The 19,781-nt window shown below is 39.6% G+C and overlaps 1 long non-coding RNA gene across 1 annotated transcript; it reads left to right on the forward strand.

Moving 5' to 3' along the window:
* The first annotated feature begins 257 nt into the window (after positions 1 to 257).
* On the forward strand, positions 258 to 19,295 carry LOC142390466 (uncharacterized). The gene is made up of 5 exons (XR_012770481.1): positions 258 to 779; positions 913 to 1,186; positions 1,309 to 1,346; positions 16,203 to 16,238; positions 18,510 to 19,295. It is a non-coding gene; the product is annotated as an uncharacterized LOC142390466 (long non-coding RNA).
* The last annotated feature ends 486 nt before the right edge of the window (positions 19,296 to 19,781 follow it).

A 19,781-nucleotide genomic window follows, 5' to 3' on the forward strand; every position in this document is an offset into this window, starting at 1 on the left:
TAACAGAAACTGTTTGTTCTGTTTTTCAGAGTTGCCACCCTTTAGAAAAACTAAAGCTGTTCAGTGTGATCTGTGTTTGTGTTTAACCAATAAGCACAGCTTCTGTCATCTTCTTCAGGACTCATATGTCAGCGTTAACAGAGAGTTAGAGTAACTTTGCTGCCCAGAAACACCGCCCTCTGACTTTAATCTCACTGATGGAGGTGGAGCAGCAGGTGTGGCTCCCATGAGAATATAAAAGTTCTCTTCTTCAAAAACAGGAAATCATTTTGAAGTCTCAGCTTTCAGCAGATACTAACTGTCCACCAAAGATGAAGAGCTTCCTGGCAAATTTTCCTTTCGAGAAAGTCAGCGTCTTTGTCACCATCGTTGTGAGTTTCACCTACAACGTTCTGCTTGAGAGGGATGTTTCATGCACCTGTGAATCAGTTAATTTGGCCTGTAATCTCTACATGTTGCTGCCATTTTTTGTCATATTTCTCTTGATGCTCTGGACAGATAGGGTTTTTTGGAGCTGCATATATAGGTGTAAATATGGAGGAGGACAGCAGCAGAATGAACAGCAGGCTTCATGCTGCAGATGGCAGTTTTGCGGAATAATTGCCAGAATTGTCAAAGAAGTTCTTGTTGGTTTGCTGTGGGTCGTCTCTGTGTACATTGATGGAGACTGGTATGTCTGCTGTTATAATAATTACACTGCTCACCCACGGTTACCCTGCAAAACAGACATCACAGCTGAGGAACAACTGATCATCGCAGAACTGAAAAATACATCCAGAGTGAGTGTTAAACTGTTTGAACTCTTTGGTTATAATTAGTATTTATTCTAACTGGTTAGTCTGCATCACTGCGACATCACTGAATGAGCAGAGTAACACTGTGATTAAACATGTACCTCTGATCTGTTTTTAGGGGATTGGCTTTGGTATAATCTTGGGAATCCTCGTCTTTGCAAACGTGATCTCATCACCTTGCTTGAAGAAATGTTGCTCAGAAAATTTCTGTGATAAAAGAATTCTGTATGATAAACTGATTGTGGAAGAAGAGGAAAGTGTGTTGGATGAGTTTCTGAGATCAAAAGCAAAAGATGAGCTGCTTGAAAATATTAAAAACAAATTTGAAGCTGGACGGTTGAGGGAATGTTTCCATGTTGCTGAGGAACTGATTAAAAGAACAGGACCTCCAGGTGAATAACCAACACTCACCAGCTTCATTCTGCTCAGATGTTACAGCTTTATAATTACCGCACCTGCACCTTTAAATATTCCACAGGTTCACATCCTGAATATTCTTCTTTTTTCCATTAAGGTCAGAACCCTGCTGCAGCAGATCAACCAAATTTTCAGGTATGTAGCTCTTCATTGGATTGGGTCGTCTCTAACTGGCATTTACTTCGTCTTTCATTCTGCATGTTGTTAGAACTGTTAGTACAGTGGTACAAATATGTCAGCGCACAATTAACTATGCATGAAGTAAATAAAATGTTGCGTTGTGTAAACAGAAACAAAACAAATAACAAATGCAAACGGCACCTCGTTGGCCGCTTGTTGTGAACAGAGATTCTTAGTGCACGTCGGGTCTTGCTCAGCTATGTAGCGATAAGTCTGTCACAGCAGAACACAAGCAATAAACATTGGTTCTGGGCCAATATAAGTAACCTGTGAAATGAAAGATTAACCCATATTTTAACGTAACACACACGTATATTTGGACCTTGTGGAGTCCTTCAATGGCTGGACCAAAAATAACTGTTTGCTCCTGAACATCACCAAGACCAAAGAGCTGGTGGTGGAGCTCAGGAGATCTAAAACTCCATGCCAGTAAAGGCTCTAGCATTGTTGCCGCGTCTGCTAGCGCGAGCGGTGTTGATGACGTCATGATTTTGTGCCCGCCATATATGGTGGCGCGAGTTGATGCGCCAGTCGTTGTAATTTTCTCCTTCACGGAGGTGTCGCTGCTACGTGAAGGTTACTGCTACTCTACAACCACGTCGAGAAGAAAACAATGAAGAGCAGGAACACTGTCATCTATGATGCTGCTGCGGTATCTGGATAATTTTATTTTTTAAATTCAGTTAAAAGAGGTGAAGGTCTGAAGCCCCCGGCATCACCACTTGGAGTCTCTGCCCTCTTTTTTGCCTTCACGTATCTGTCCTGTAGCTTCTTCCACACATTCCTACAGAACTCTCCCTCTTTCCCACCGACCGCCCCAGGCTTTAGTGTTCTTAAGCACAGAGAAGATGGTGGTGGGGAGTACGGATAGGCTGAGGGAGAGGTTGGAGATATCACTGAAGACCCCTGCAAGCTGGTCAGCACACCCCCTGAGGGCCCTACCTGAAATGCCATCGGGGCCCGGGGCCTTGCGAGAGTTGGCCTTTTTGAGGCACTGCCTCACCTCCGCTACAGACAGAGTAGGCATACTGCTGTCACGGTCATCAGGTAGTGTGGGAGAGCAAAGCCGTGACACTTGTCTTAATAACACAGTTTCCGCTTGTTGTCCGGATGACGAAGATTGTTTAAGGTTAGAATGAGCTTTGTTTACGATAATGGCGAAAGCCAGGTGCCTTAGAGAGATTGGGTTTGAGCCACGTACGCATTGAATGATACAGAACAGTATAAAGGCTTGGCACAAACTGAGGTCAAAGGGAATTTCCGGACATTCTGAAATGCACATGTCCTGTGATGGTTTGTTCAATAAATTCCCCATAAGAGGCTGACCACGGCGCGTCCAACTCCTTTTTCTCCACAACAGTAGTTCTACTACAGGGGGTTTACTGGCCTTCTCAAAACGAGTATAGAAGGCGTTCAGCTTGTCTTGTTGTAGTCCAGAGGACTGGGTTTCACTGCAGATATGCAGATATCCAATAACAATCTTAATTTATTTTTCAAAACAAAAGGCGCGGAGCCGGATTACAAAATTAAACTGTGAAAAAACTAAACATGGAAACGAAAGACAAGACTTGAATTGACTTGACAAGACACAACACGACAAAACAAAACTAGACAAAACAAGACAAGACACAACACGACAAAACAAAAAAAGACTAGACAAAACAACACAACACGACTAAACAAAACAAGACAAGACACAACACGACAAAACAAAAAAAGACTAGACAAAACAACACAACACGACTAAACAAAACAAGACAAAACAAGACACAACACGACAAAACATAGCACAACAAGACTAAACAAAACAAGATTAGACAAAACAAGACACAACACGACAAAACAAGGCTAGACAAAACAAGACACAACACGAAAAAACAAGACTAGACTAAACAAGACAACACGACAAAACAAGACTAGACAAAATAAGACACAACACAACAAAACAAGGCTAGACAAAACAAGACACAACACGAAAAAACAAGACTAGACTAAACAAGACAACAAAACAAAACAAAACAAGGCTAGACAAAACAAGACACAACACAACAAAACAAAACAAGACTAGACTAAACAAGAAACAACAAAACAAAACAAGACTAGACAAAACAAGACACAACTAAACAAGAAACAACAAAACAAGACTAGACAAAACAAGGCTAGACAAAACAAGACACAACACAACAAAACAAAACAAGACTAGACTAAACAAGAAACAACAAAACAAAACAAGACTAGACAAAACAAGACACAACTAAACAAGAAACAACAAAACAAGACTAGACAAAACAAGACACAACTAAACAAGAAACAACAAAACAAGACTAGACAAAACAAGACACAACACAACATGACTAAACAAAACAAGATGAGACAAAACAAGACAACACGGCAAAACAAAACAAAACTAGACAAAACAAGACCCAACACGACAAAACAAGACTAGAAAAAAACAAGACTATACAAAACAAGACACAATACGACAAAACAAGACTAGAAAGAAACAAGACATCACGAAAAAACAAAACAAGACTAGACAAAACAACACGACAAAACAAAACAGGACTAGACTAAACAAGACACAACACGACTAAACAAAACAAGACTAGACAAAACGACAAAAAAAACCAAAACTAGACAAAACAAGACCCAACACGACAAAACAAGACTAGAAAAAAACAAGACTATACAAAACAAGACACAATACGACAAAACAAGACTAGAAACAAACAAGACATCACGAAAAAACAAAACAAGACTAGACGAAACAACACGACAAAACAAAACAAAACAAGACTAGACAAAACAAGACACAACACGACAAAACAGGACTAGACTAAACAAGACACAACACGACTAAACAAAACAAGACTAGACAAAACGACAAAAAAAAAACAAGACAAAACGACAAAAAAAAAACAAGACAAAACAAGACGCAACACGACAAAACAGGACTAGACTAAACAAGACGAAACACGACTAAACAAAACAAGACTAGACAAAACGACAAAAAAAAACAAGACTTGACAAAACAAGACACAACACGACTAAACAAAACAAGACAGAACAAGACACAACAAAACAAAACAAGACTAGAAAAAACAAGACACAACACGACAAAACAAGACTAGACAAAACAACACACAACACGACAAAACACAACAAAACAAGACACAACGACAAAACAAGACAAGACGACAAAACAAGACACAACACGACAAAACAAGACACAACACGACAAAAAAAGACAACACGACAAAACAAGACAAAACACGACAAAACAAGACACAACACGACACAACAAAACAAAACAAGACGAGACAAAACAAGACACAACTAAACAAGAAACAACAAAACAAGACTAGACAAAACAAGACAACACAACACGACTAAACAAAACAAGACAACATGACAAAACACAACAAAATAAGACACAACACGACAAAACACAACAAAACAAGACACAACACGACAAAACAAAACAAGACTAGACAAAACAAGACACAACTAAACAAAAAACAACAAAACAAGACTAGACAAAACAAGACACAACTAAACAAGAAACAACAAAACAAGACTAGACAAAACAACACAACACGACAAAACAAAACAAGACTAGAAAAAACAAGACACAACACGACTACACAAAACAAGACTAGACAAAACGACAAAACAAAACAAGACTAGACAAAACAAGACTAGACAAAACGACAAAACAAAACAAGACACAACACGACTAAACAAGACACAACACGACAAAACAAAACAAGACTAGACAAAACAAGACACAACACAACACAACACGACTAAACAAAACAAGACTAGACAAAACAAGACATCACGACAAAACAAAACAAGACACAACACGACAAAAAAACACAACAAAACAAGACACAGCACGACAAAACAAGACACGACAAAACAAGACACAACAAGACAAAACAAGACAACACGACAAAACAAGACAACACGACAAAACAAACAACACGACAAAACAAGACAACACAACAAAACAAGACAACACGACAAAACAAGACACAACACGACAAAACAAGACACAACACGACAAAACACCAAAAAAGAAGACACAACGACAAAAAAGACAACACGACAAAACAAGACACAACGACAAAACAAGACACAACACGACAAAACAAGACACAACACGACAAAACAAGACAACACGACAAATCAAGACACAACACGACAAAACACAACACAACAAAACAAGACACAACACGACAAAACAAGACACAAAAAACAAAACCAGACAAAACACGAAAAAACAACAAAACAAGACACAACACGACATGACACAAAACAAGACAAACACGACAAACACGACAAACACGACAACACGACAAAACAAAACACAACACGACAAAACAAGACACAACACGACTAAAGACACAACACGACAAAATAAGACAACACGATTAAAGACACAACACGACTAAACAAGACACAACACGACTAAAGACACAACACGACAAAACAAGACAACAAGACAACACGACAAAACACAACAAAACAAGACACAACACGACAAAACGACAAAACACAACAAAACAAGACACAACACGACAAAACACAACAAAACAAGACACAACGACAACACGACAAAACACAACAAAAGAAGACAACACGACAAAACAAGACACAACACGACAAAACACAACTAAAGACACAACACGACAAAACACGACTAAACAAGACACAACACGACTAAACACACAACACGACCAAATAAGACACAACACGACTAAAGACACAACACGACAAAACAAGACACAACATGAATAAAGACACAACACGACAAAACAAGACACAATGACAAAACAAGACACAACTAAAGACACAACACGACAAAACAAGACACAACGACAAAACAAGACACAACTAAAGACACAACACGACAAAACACGACTAAACAAGACACAACACGACTAAAGACACAACACGACCAAATAAGACACAACACGACTAAAGACACAACACGACAAAACAAGACACAACACGACTAAAGACACAACACGACAAAACAAGACACAACACGACTAAAGACACAACACGACTAAAGACACAACACGACAAAACAAGACACAACGACAAAACAAGACACAACTAAAGACACAACACGACAAAACACGACTAAACAAGACACAACACGACTAAAGACACAACACGACCAAATAAGACACAACACGACTAAAGACACAACACGACTAAAGACACAACACGACAAAACAAGACACAACACGACTAAAGACACAACACGACAAAACAAGACACAACACGACTAAAGACACAACACGACAAAACAAGACACAACACGACTAAAGACACAACACGACTAAAGACGCAACACGACTAAAGACACAACACGACAAAATAAGACACACAACACAACAAAACAAGACACAACACGACAATTAAAAGACAATACGACAAAACAAGACACAACACGACAAAACAAGAGACAACGACAAAACAAGACACAACGACTAAACAAGACACAACGACAAAACAAGACAACTAAAGCCATAACACGACAAAACACGACTAACTACGACACAACACGACTAAAGACACATCACGACTAAACAAGACACAACACGACTAAAGACAGAACACGACAAAACAAGACACAACACGACTAAAGAGACAACACGACTAAAGACACAACACGACAAAACAAGACACAACGACAAAACAAGACACAACTAAAGACACAACACGACAAAACACGACTAAACAAGACACAACACGACTAAAGACACAACACGACCAAATAAAACACAACACGACTAAAGACACAACACGACTAAAGACACAACACGACAAAACAAGACACAACATGAATAAAGACACAACACGACAAAATAAGACACAACACGACAAAACAAGACACAATGACAAAACAAGACACAACTAAAGACACAACACGACAAAACAAGACACAACACGACAAAACAAGACACAACACGACTAAACAAGACACAACACGACTAAACAAGACACAACACAACTAAACAAGACACAACACGACTAAACAAGACACAACACGACTAAACACGACTAAACAAGACACAACACGACTAAAGACACAACACGACAAAACAAGACACAACACGACTAAAGACACAACACGACAAAATAAGACACACAACACGACAAAACAAAAGACAATACGACAAAACAAGACACAACACGACAAAACAAGAGACAACGACAAAACAAGACACAACGACTAAACAAGACACAACGCGACTAAAGACACATCATGACTAAACAAGACACAACACGACAAAACAAGACACAACACGACTAAAGACACAACACGACAAAACAAGACACAACACGACTAAAGACAGAACACGACAAAACAAGACACAACACGACTAAAGAGACAACACGACAAAATAAGACACAACACGACAAAACAAGACACAACGACAAAACAAGACACAACTAAAGACACAACACGACAAAACATGACTAAACAAGACACAACACGACTAAAGACACAACACGACCAAATAAGACACAACACGACTAAAGACACAACACGACTAAAGACACAACACGACAAAACAAGACACAACACGACTAAAGACACAACACGACAAAACAAGACACAACACGACTAAAGACACAACACGACTAAAGACACAACACAACAAAATAAGACACACAACACGACAAAACAAGACACAACACGACAAAACAAAAGACAATACGACAAAACAAGACACAACACGACAAAACAAGAGACAACGACAAAACAAGACACAACGACTAAACAAGACACAACGACAAAACAAGACACAACTAAAGCCCTAACACGACAAAACACGACTAACTACGACACAACACGACTAAAGACACATCACGACTAAACAAGACACAACACGACTAAAGACAGAACACGACAAAACAAGACACAACACGACTAAAGAGACAACACGACAAAATAAGACACAACCAAAGACACAACACGACAAAACACGACTAAACAAGACACAACACAACTAAAGACACAACACGACCAAATAAGACACAACACGACTAAAGACACAACACGACTAAAGACACAACACGACTAAACAAGACACAACACGACTAAAGACACAACACGACAAAATAAGACACAACACGACAAAACAAGACACAACACGACTAAAGACACAACACAACAAAATAAGACACAACACGACAAAATAAGACACAACACGACTAAAGACACAACACGACTAAACAAGACACAACACGACTAAAGACACAACACGACAAAATAAGACACAACACGACAAAACAAGACACAACACGACTAAAGACACAACACAACAAAATAAGACACAACACGACAAAACAAGACACAACACGACAAAACAAGACACAACACGACTAAAGACACAACACAACAAAATAAGACACAACACGACAAAATAAGACACAACACGACTAAAGACACAACACGACTAAACAAGACACAACACGACTAAAGACACAACACGACAAAATAAGACACAACACGACAAAACAAGACACAACACGACTAAAGACACAACACGACAAAATAAGACACAACACGACAAAATAAGACACAACACGACAAAACAAGACACAACACGACTAAAGACACAACACAACAAAATAAGACACAACACGACAAAACACGACTAAACAAGACACAACACGACTAAAGACACAACACGACAAAATAAGACACAACACGACAAAACAAGACACAACGACAAAACAAGACACAACTAAAGACACAACACGACAAAACATGACTAAACAAGACACAACACGACTAAAGACACAACACGACCAAATAAGACACAACACGACTAAAGACACAACACGACTAAAGACACAACACGACAAAACAAGACACAACACGACTAAAGACACAACACGACAAAACAAGACACAACACGACTAAAGACACAACACGACTAAAGACACAACACAACAAAATAAGACACACAACACGACAAAACAAGACACAACACGACAAAACAAAAGACAATACGACAAAACAAGACACAACACGACAAAACAAGAGACAACGACAAAACAAGACACAACGACTAAACAAGACACAACGACAAAACAAGACACAACTAAAGCCCTAACACGACAAAACACGACTAACTACGACACAACACGACTAAAGACACATCACGACTAAACAAGACACAACACGACTAAAGACAGAACACGACAAAACAAGACACAACACGACTAAAGAGACAACACGACAAAATAAGACACAACCAAAGACACAACACGACAAAACACGACTAAACAAGACACAACACAACTAAAGACACAACACGACCAAATAAGACACAACACGACTAAAGACACAACACGACTAAAGACACAACACGACTAAACAAGACACAACACGACTAAAGACACAACACGACAAAATAAGACACAACACGACAAAACAAGACACAACACGACTAAAGACACAACACAACAAAATAAGACACAACACGACAAAATAAGACACAACACGACTAAAGACACAACACGACTAAACAAGACACAACACGACTAAAGACACAACACGACAAAATAAGACACAACACGACAAAACAAGACACAACACGACTAAAGACACAACACGACAAAATAAGACACAACACGACAAAATAAGACACAACACGACAAAACAAGACACAACACGACTAAAGACACAACACAACAAAATAAGACACAACACGACAAAACAAGACACAACACGACAAAACAAGACACAACACGACTAAAGACACAACACAACAAAATAAGACACAACACGACAAAATAAGACACAACACGACTAAAGACACAACACGACTAAACAAGACACAACACGACTAAAGACACAACACGACAAAATAAGACACAACACGACAAAACAAGACACAACACGACTAAAGACACAACACGACAAAATAAGACACAACACGACAAAATAAGACACAACACGACAAAACAAGACACAACACGACTAAAGACACAACACAACAAAATAAGACACAACACGACAAAACACGACTAAAGACACAACACGACAAAACAAGACACAACACGACTAAAGACACAACACGACAAAACAAGACACAACACGACTAAAGACACAACACAACAAAATAAGACACAACACGACAAAACACGACTAAACAAGACACAACACGACTAAAGACACAACACGACCAAATAAGACACAACACGACTAAAGACACAACACGACTAAAGACACAACACGACTAAACAAGACACAACACGACTAAAGACACAACACGACAAAACAAGACACAACACGACTAAAGACACAACACGACTAAACAAGACACAACACGACTAAAGACACAACACGACAAAACAAGACACAACACGACTAAAGACACAACACGACAAAACAAGACACAACACGACTAAAGACACAACACGACAAAACAAGACACAACACGACTAAAGACACAACACAACAAAATAAGACACAACACGACAAAACACGACTAAACAAGACACAACACGACTAAAGACACAACACGACCAAATAAGACACAACACGACTAAAGACACAACACGACTAAAGACACAACACGACTAAACAAGACACAACACGACTAAAGACACAACACGACAAAACAAGACACAACACGACTAAAGACACAACACAACAAAATAAGACACAACACGACAAAACACGACTAAACAAGACACAACACGACTAAAGACACAACACGACCAAATAAGACACAACACGACTAAAGACACAACACGACTAAAGACACAACATGACTAAACAAGACACAACACGACTAAAGACACAACACGACAAAACAAGACACAACACGACTAAAGACACAACACGACTAAACAAGACACAACACGACTAAAGACACAACACGACAAAACAAGACACAACACGACTAAAGACACAACACAACAAAACAAGACACAACACGACTAAAGACACAACACGACTAAAGACACAACACAACAAAATAAGACACAACACGACAAAACAAGACAAGACTAGACAAAACAAGCCTTTAAGATAGAACAATCTCTCAAATTCTGACCAATTCTCTCACTAACTCCAATGTTAAGCTTGGTAGTACTCAAAACACAGCTTCAAGTGTGTTCAACCTGCTGCCATTTAAAAATCTTCCACTCAATTGATATTAAAAAAAAAACTACATTGCCGCGTTCCTCTAAGCCTTCTGCTTCTGACGGCCTTCCAATTATTTTCCTGCCTCTTCAACTTTTCTCACAGGTCATAGTATAGAGTATTGTGCTTCAGTCATTTCTGCTCCTTCCCCTGCAGTTCTGCTGGGTGTGAGCTCGTTAAGCGCACCTGTTTACTACTACATTGCTCTCACTAAGGACATCTCTCTTCCACTCCTCTGCTACATATTACATTGCAGCCATTTTAACTATCATTACAGTCTTTCTCGATTGGTTTGGCTCATTTCTTGAAACTGAGATGACTTTCCTATAACTATAGGATCACTTGGCCAAACAGACTTGGAGTTCTTCGCAACACTTGAGATAACCAGCAAAATGTCATGTGTCTCCCAAAACGTTCATTCTTGCTTCAAAATGAAGTCCCTGTCCCACATAAATAGTCAGTACCATAAAAATGGCATAGATCCTTCTCAATTGCTTTGGCACATTTTCATTCATTTTGTCTTCCTGTCAAAATAAACTGGACGGTGCAGCACAACTACATGGATCCTCATCACATGCTCATATTGCTCCAAAAATAGTTTACCCATGTGTCAAAACTAAATTCCTTTCTCACACAAATCATCAGTGCTTCCAAAATGCATTGCCCCTTTGGCATTGTGTAAGCACTGCAAGTCAAAATGATTAGATGTTTTGTCTTTATGGAAAAGGTCTAGCTAAAGGAATACAATTTTCACACCACACACACTGCACTCATTCTGCTGAGGAAATTGTAACTATTTTTATTCACAAGTACATTTTTACACATTACTGTAGGTAGGAAAGAAAAAAACTACAAAGGAAAAGGTATACAATATAGGCCTATGTATACAAAATACAAAAACCTACAAGAACCAAAACCAAAATACATTACAGTAGCCTATGTTACAGTAAAAAAAAAAAAAAAACAGTCAAGCATCACAAATGAAATACAGTAATATTCTGACTACTCTGTGTCACCTCCCTCTTGGTCCTGGTCACCCTCCTCATCTTCTGGGCCATCCATCCGCTGCAGTCTGTTTGGCCATAAATTCTCGTCAACATCGAATCTGATGTCTTCTCTAGCAATGCACCGTGGGAAGAAGCGCCTTTGAATGCCTTAGTCATCCTCTACACTGATCGCCTGTGATATCCTCACAGGCAGCATCCATCGCATTGAGGAGGGACCTCTGGTTCTGAGCATGATGCTCATACACTCTCCATCTCCAAGCAGAGAAAAATTCCTCAATAGGGTTAAGGAATGGAGAGTAGGGAGGAAGTGGGACATTATGCATCCTTGAATGCGTCTCGAACCATGCCCTGATGCGTTGGCCACGGTGAAAACTGACGTTGTCCCACACAAAAACAAATTGGGGTAGGTGGAGCCCTTCAAGACCCCTCTCGTTCTCTAGAACTAAATCTAAATCTAAACGGTCAAGGAAACGGAGGAGCTTCTCAGTATTGTATGTACCTACTCACCTGATTGTCATGAACGTATGGAATGTTCCAAAATATGTGTACTGTATTGTATTCCAATTTCTTAAAGAATTTTGACAATTGAGCAGACTATTCTGCAGATGATGACTTATACAATAAAATTGTGCTGACATGTTTTGGAGAGAAAAACCAGTACACTGAGAACCAACCAATTGGGATAGGTCAGCAAGATGCACTTTTTTGGGAAATGTTCTAAATGTAGGCTGATTGTGTTAAATGTAGGCCACTTGTACATAACCATTTGCAAAGATGTACTAAGTGCTTGAGACATGTACAAAGCATTTGAAATGTGATGAAAGCAATTAGAAATGCCATTCTGTTCTGAGACACCGCCTGTTAGTTTGGGGATTTGTCCATGTCATTTTGAGAATGTCATCTCAGTTTCAAGAAATGAGCCAAACCAATCGAGAAAAACTGTAATTAGACCTTTGACTTTCTTTATAGAATATTGTGCTAATTAATAATCCAGCAAATGCTTTTCTAATAAAATTCAATGATTCTTTTGCTACTTTGGCATCTTCAGGTGTCTTCATTACTTCAACCTATTTCATTCCAGCCCATTGTATCTTCTCTCCAGTTTTCTGCCTTAATCTAGCTCCAGCTCCTTTCACAAACACCTTGCAGGCCTTTTACAACTTTTTGCTACATTTCCACACATTGGGTTTCATGCAAGAACCGTTGGTACGCACAGATTTGTTCTTAAATTGTCCGTACGAGTGATTTAAGAGAATTTGCGCATTCACCAATCTTTTCGTATTTTACGTTTTCTTTCAGGTACGAACATAATTTACGAGTGATCCAGAGCTGTCGTAGGAGTTTCCTAAAATAGTCCGCTGTTGTTCAAATCAAGTTTGCTTGACTAATGGATTGTATATTTAATTACTTTCAAGAAAACATAAATAAATATACATTATACCCAACAATGATGCTGAAATGATTCTGTTTGACTTAAAATATGCACTAATCGAAAGTTAATTTGAATCTGTATATAACAAGGTCAACGGGAAGCGTAACCAGCGGCTGACTTCTACTTTTGGATGCCTTAGCGCGTCAGGCTCAGACTGTGTAGACAGACGAATGGCAGAGATCGTGATTTAGATTGCCAAGGACTGTGCTGCTGCAAATATGCAGCTTGCTAGAGCCACAACTCCAGAGAGAAACACGCCGATCAAACCCGATTCCACCACACGTCCAGGTCCTCACCACCCTTGGATTTTTGGCCACTGGAACCTTTCAGAGGGAGATTGGAGACAGATCGGGGGTGTCCCAGTCCTCTGTGAGTCGTGCGCTCCCCTTGGTCATCAAAACTCTCATCAGTTTATCACCCATGGTACATCAGATTCCCATACACCGCTGTCCAACAAGTACAAATTAAGAGGGACTTTCATCCCGTGGCTGGACTGCCAATCATAATTGGAGCAACAGACTGCACACATATACGCATCAAAACACCCGCGCTGTCGTGGAGCGCACTGAGCAGCTGGGTGGGTGTGTCTCGATTCCTCGTTAATGGCGCAATATTGCCATGAACGAGGGTCTCCACCTGAACCAGCCCAGGCAGACCAGAAGGCGTGATGCCAGAGGACCCCTCTCATGGACCACCCATCAAAGTGCCATCATGATGAGGCAACAACTGATTGCACAGCTTTAGTTGCAGTCATCGATCGCCTGCCCATGGCGAGACGTTTTTTAAAGCCATTTTCATATCAAACCATTTATTTTTTTATTTCGCTGACATGGTATTAACAGCACTCGTAATTGCTTCCCATTTCTTGGCTTTAGCAGGTGCCGTAATTCCACTGCTGACACTGCTAAAAATGACAGATTTTCCTTTTTGGATCTCTGAAAGCAGAACTTCAGTCTCAGAGCCCGTAAAGTTGTTCTTTTTGCACCTTGATGCCATTCTCATGACTCAACACTCAACACTTCCTGGCACAGCAGAGAGGAAGCAGAGCCTTATATGGTATCATTTAGGCCGTGGAGTATGCAAATCTACTATCCTCGTGCACGTGTACTTAAGATACGCACGAGTGTGATTCATCATTTACGCAGGTCGTTTACACACTTTTTCCGAAGTTAAGAGCGTTTGTTGAATCTGACGTGGCGTGTTCGTACGAGACCTTCGTACCAAAAAAGTGAGAGAAATTTAGAATAAAAATACGAAAATGTTCTTGCACGAGGCCCAATGTTCTTTTCACTTTTGGTTTTGCATTTCCCTTCTTCTTCTCCTTCTGTTGTTTTTAACCCTTCAGCTTCTCTTCGCTGTCACTTCTGCCATTTTTCAGCCATTTAAAGTGTTCTGCCTTTTGTCAATCAGCTTCAAATCAGCCGAGTAGGTAAGTCTTCGGAGTCCTCAGATTCTATCTCTTTACATGTTGGCCAGATTGAGGACATCCTCTAAGTGCTCCTTCCACCACCCGATGATATCCTCATTTCATCAGGTCTCCACCCATGCCAAACACAGCCTGAACCAGGCTCTGCTTTCCTTTTTTCAGCCGAATGGTTTGTTGGAACATCCTTGAGAATTAATGCCTTTCTCTACGGCCTCGCTGAGGGACACTGCATCCCTTTCAGCCACAAGACAAACATTCAGCTACACACTCAGAGCATTTAATCTGTCACCATATTCAGGGTATATTCCAGGTCTGCATCAGACCTTTGGGCCAAACCTCTGGTACATAGACAGAGATTTATTTCAGCCACTGGGTGCTGTGTGTGCAAGACAAGACACACATTCAGCTCCTTCAATATTCTCGATTATTTATTTCTATAAAACTTTGTAACAGTTGTCAAACTCACAGCTTTCAGCATTATACAGAAGTAAATTCACAGCAACAACTGGAGCAAAGCTGGTGATAAATGATTGACCAATCCTTCATAAATGAGACACCACTAAAGTGTTCCTCCTTTAAACAGACAAACAATATGAAATAGCAGAAAGACATATTTTATTATTTATTATTAAAGACATTTCGACAGTATTTTAACCCAGAACTTTTCAGAGAGCAGTCAGGAACATGTTAAAAATGACAAAACGAGGCAGATGGAAATGTTTTCTGAATACTTCTCATCTTTATGATTTTTTTTTTTTTGCAGATGTCCCCCTCTGTATCAATCCGTCTTGACAACGAGGTAATTTTAGGACCTTTCCATGTTTTTTTCTTCTTCTATTGAATGAATTTTAGCCATAAACACTACCGTATTTTCCGCACTATAAGGCGTACTTAAAAGCCTATAATTTTCTCAAAAAACGAAAGTGCGCCTTATAATCCGAAGCGCTTTATATATGGATTAATTCTTGTTGTACTTACTGACCTCGAAGCGATTTTGTGTGGTACACGGCGCTCTGTCAAAATGTTTCAGTAAGACTTTGGTAAACTACAAAGCCGCACCGCAGCATTACGGCTACAGTAGTCATGAGCGTAGCGGAGTAATACTTCACCGTAATATTACAGTGTGTGTGTGTAAGGACCCAAAAATGGCACCTGTCAAGAGACACGCTTACGACGCAGACTTCAAACTAAAGGCTATCAGTCAGGCAGTAGAACATGGGAATAGAGCAGCTGCGAGAGAATTCAATATGAATGAATCAATGGTACAGAAGTGGAGGAAGCAAGAAGATGACCTGCGCCAGGTAAAGAAGACCACAGAGTTTCCGCGGGAACAAAGCGAGATGACCACAGTTGGATGACAAAATTGAACATAGAGCAGCGTCTCTACAGTCTCTATTCGACTGAAGGCAACAGCGTTAGCACCGGACATGAACATCAGTGACTTTCGAGGCGGTCCTTCTTGGTGCTTTCGTTTCATGAAAAGACGTAATCTTTCTATCCGCACACGAACCCGCACAGCAACTGCCAAAAGATTACGGAGAAAAGCTAGCCACTTTTCGTGCGTAAGAACAAGATCTCTGAAAAGAAGATCCGGCCAGAGCACCTCACCAACATGGACGAGGTTCCCCTCACCTTTGATATCTCCGTGAACCGCACTGTGGAGAAAACAGGGACCAGAACGGTATCTATACGCACCACAGGGAACGAGAAGTCATCCTTCACTGTAGTTCTCAGTTGCCAGAAACTTCCACCTATGGTCATTTTTACGAGGAAGACTTTGCCAAAAGAAAAGTTTCCGGCCGGCGTCATCATCAAAGCTAACCCGAAGGGCTGGATGGACGAGGAAAAGATGAGTGAGTGGCTGAGAAAAATTTACATCAAGAGACCGGATGGCTTATTCCACATCTCTCCGTCCCTATTGACGAGTCACCATGGCAACGGGGAAGAGGCGGAGCTACGTTTTTCACCAACCTCAAATTGGAAATCTTAATGCACTCATACGGTGAGTTTCAACACGAAAACTGCTTGAATGGTAACCCATTCATTTATTTAATTTAGGTTAAGTTAGGAACGTTTGTTGAATCTGAGTCTTCGTACAAGACCTTCGTTGATGGTGATAAATGATGCTGCACAATCCGGTGTGGTAAGAAACCCCGTCCACCCAACAATATCTTCACCCTGGGGGGATTCTCCCAAGAAATTCCTTTTCAGCGACCATATTGAAATTAGGTCAGAGTTAAAGGACAAGTCCACTAAAAATAACTTAAAGTCAAAGTAATACAGAGATGGGGACTCGAATCGTACTTAAGTTGCCCAAACAAAGACTCGAAACTTGACTTGGACTCGAGTTCTGTGACTCGTAAACAATCTTAATTTCATGAAATTATTCTTTCTGATCTTTATTTCACTCATTCCGATGTATGCGCACCATAGCCTCATGCATACGTGCAGCCACTGATATCAAAAGTACAGTAACCATGGCAACGTCAAGCTCATCTGGAACTTATGCATGAGAAGTTCAGCCTACACAGCCAGTTATTAATATGTGTGTTAATGTATCCTGTAGTGCAGAGCAAGCACACATATTTCCAAATACATTTATAGAATCAGAATCAGAAAAGGTTTTATTGCCAAGTCATTTTTTACATCACAAGGAATTTGGCCTGGTCTGTTTGGTGCCATAAAAACAAAAAATATAATAATAAGTAATAAATGTAAAAAAATTAAAAAATATATGTACAAAGTGTTTGTAAGCTGATATATACTTCAAAAAAGCTTTCATGGCGTTTCTTCACACTGGATTGGAATAGCCCTCTTAAGTGAGCATGCTCTGATCACATTTAATGGTTTTACATATGTTAATAATAAAGTACATGCTTTCAGTCCATAACATCAGCAATGCAGTCTTATCTAGACCAAATGGCATGTGTCCAATGAATAGGTAAAAACATCTTAAGTATCTACATGAGAGTTTTTCAGAGGTGTTTGTTTCCACGAACAAACTATGTGTGCTGATGTGTTTTCCCTCTGAGTTTCATTTAACTGAAGATTTTCTTCTTTTTTCTTACAGAGACGACCTCTTGTGCGCTCTCAAAGATCATCATACGGGGCAGTCGGTGGCGAAGGGGATTAAGCAGCCGCCCCATGTACAGAGGCTACAGTCCTCGCTGCAGCTGGCCCCGGTTCGACTCCCGCACCGAGTGGCCATGTGCTGCGTGTTGTTCCCCCTCTCTCTGCCCCCTGCTTCCTGTCTCTCTCACACTGTCCTAACATTAAAGGCATAAAAAGCCCCAAAAAATACTTTAAAAAAAAAAAAAGATCATCATACAAAGCGATTTAGTACTCAACAAGAATTCTGTTCAAGTTTAAGTTGATTTCACTTTATTATTATTATTTGTTTTTGTTTCAGGTCCGTAAGACTGCATATATTACATAAACTAAGACAATTTGGTCTTAATATATTTTCACAGGTACTCTGGATATTCACAAAACTTTATTTAACCTTTAAATGTTTCAGCAAACCATAAACAGAGCTGATCCCATATGGAACTCACATGGTGCCTTTTCTTTTACTGATGTATAGATGAACTCTTTTGGTAGGATTTTACACGTCTGAGAGGCTCTGATTTATCATATTTAGAAAAAACAGGAGATGTTGTTATGTGCTGGGTTTAATAAAGGGTAAAGGGTTGAATTAATGTTTTTTTTTTTACATGTAATGTTACATATATGTTCATACGAGGGAATAAAGATTGATCATGAAGGTAAAATGAAAACAGGTGATAAATACACAATTATGATCGACATTAACATTTATTTTACATGCTATAATATTAAAATGTTTTCATACAATGAACGTGTTTCTCATTTCCTATTAAAAAACAAATGATTCGTGGTAAATCTGTTGTTTGGTAAGGGGCAGGGTTAAAGAGTTATCCTTATTAATTATTGTAAGAATGAACGTTTTGGATTCAGAATGTAAGCCAGTTATCATGGCTGCAGCCAGGACTGGTTGATCCATTATTATTAAAGATGTCAGCAGCCGCCCGGCCTGAATCTGACTTTAGCTCATGTGGTTATCAAGTTTTTTCAGTTTTGTCTGTTTATAGATTAAATGCAGATCTGCCTTTTACGACTCTAAGGTTTTCATTGCAGGTGTTCTGTCTCATTTTATGAGGAAAAATAGACTGAACAAAAATATTGAGCAACTGGTTTAAAGGGATAGTTCGGGATATTTGACATGAATCTGTATGGCATCACCATAACCAGTGTCGTGCACTCAAACTGACTTACCCCCGACAGTGTCCTGTGAGCCGAGTTTTTGTCCAGTGTTGGTCAAGGC

Source organism: Odontesthes bonariensis, chromosome 10, assembly GCF_027942865.1.
Source record: "Odontesthes bonariensis isolate fOdoBon6 chromosome 10, fOdoBon6.hap1, whole genome shotgun sequence".
In the NCBI taxonomy this organism is placed as follows: domain Eukaryota; kingdom Metazoa; phylum Chordata; class Actinopteri; order Atheriniformes; family Atherinopsidae; genus Odontesthes; species Odontesthes bonariensis.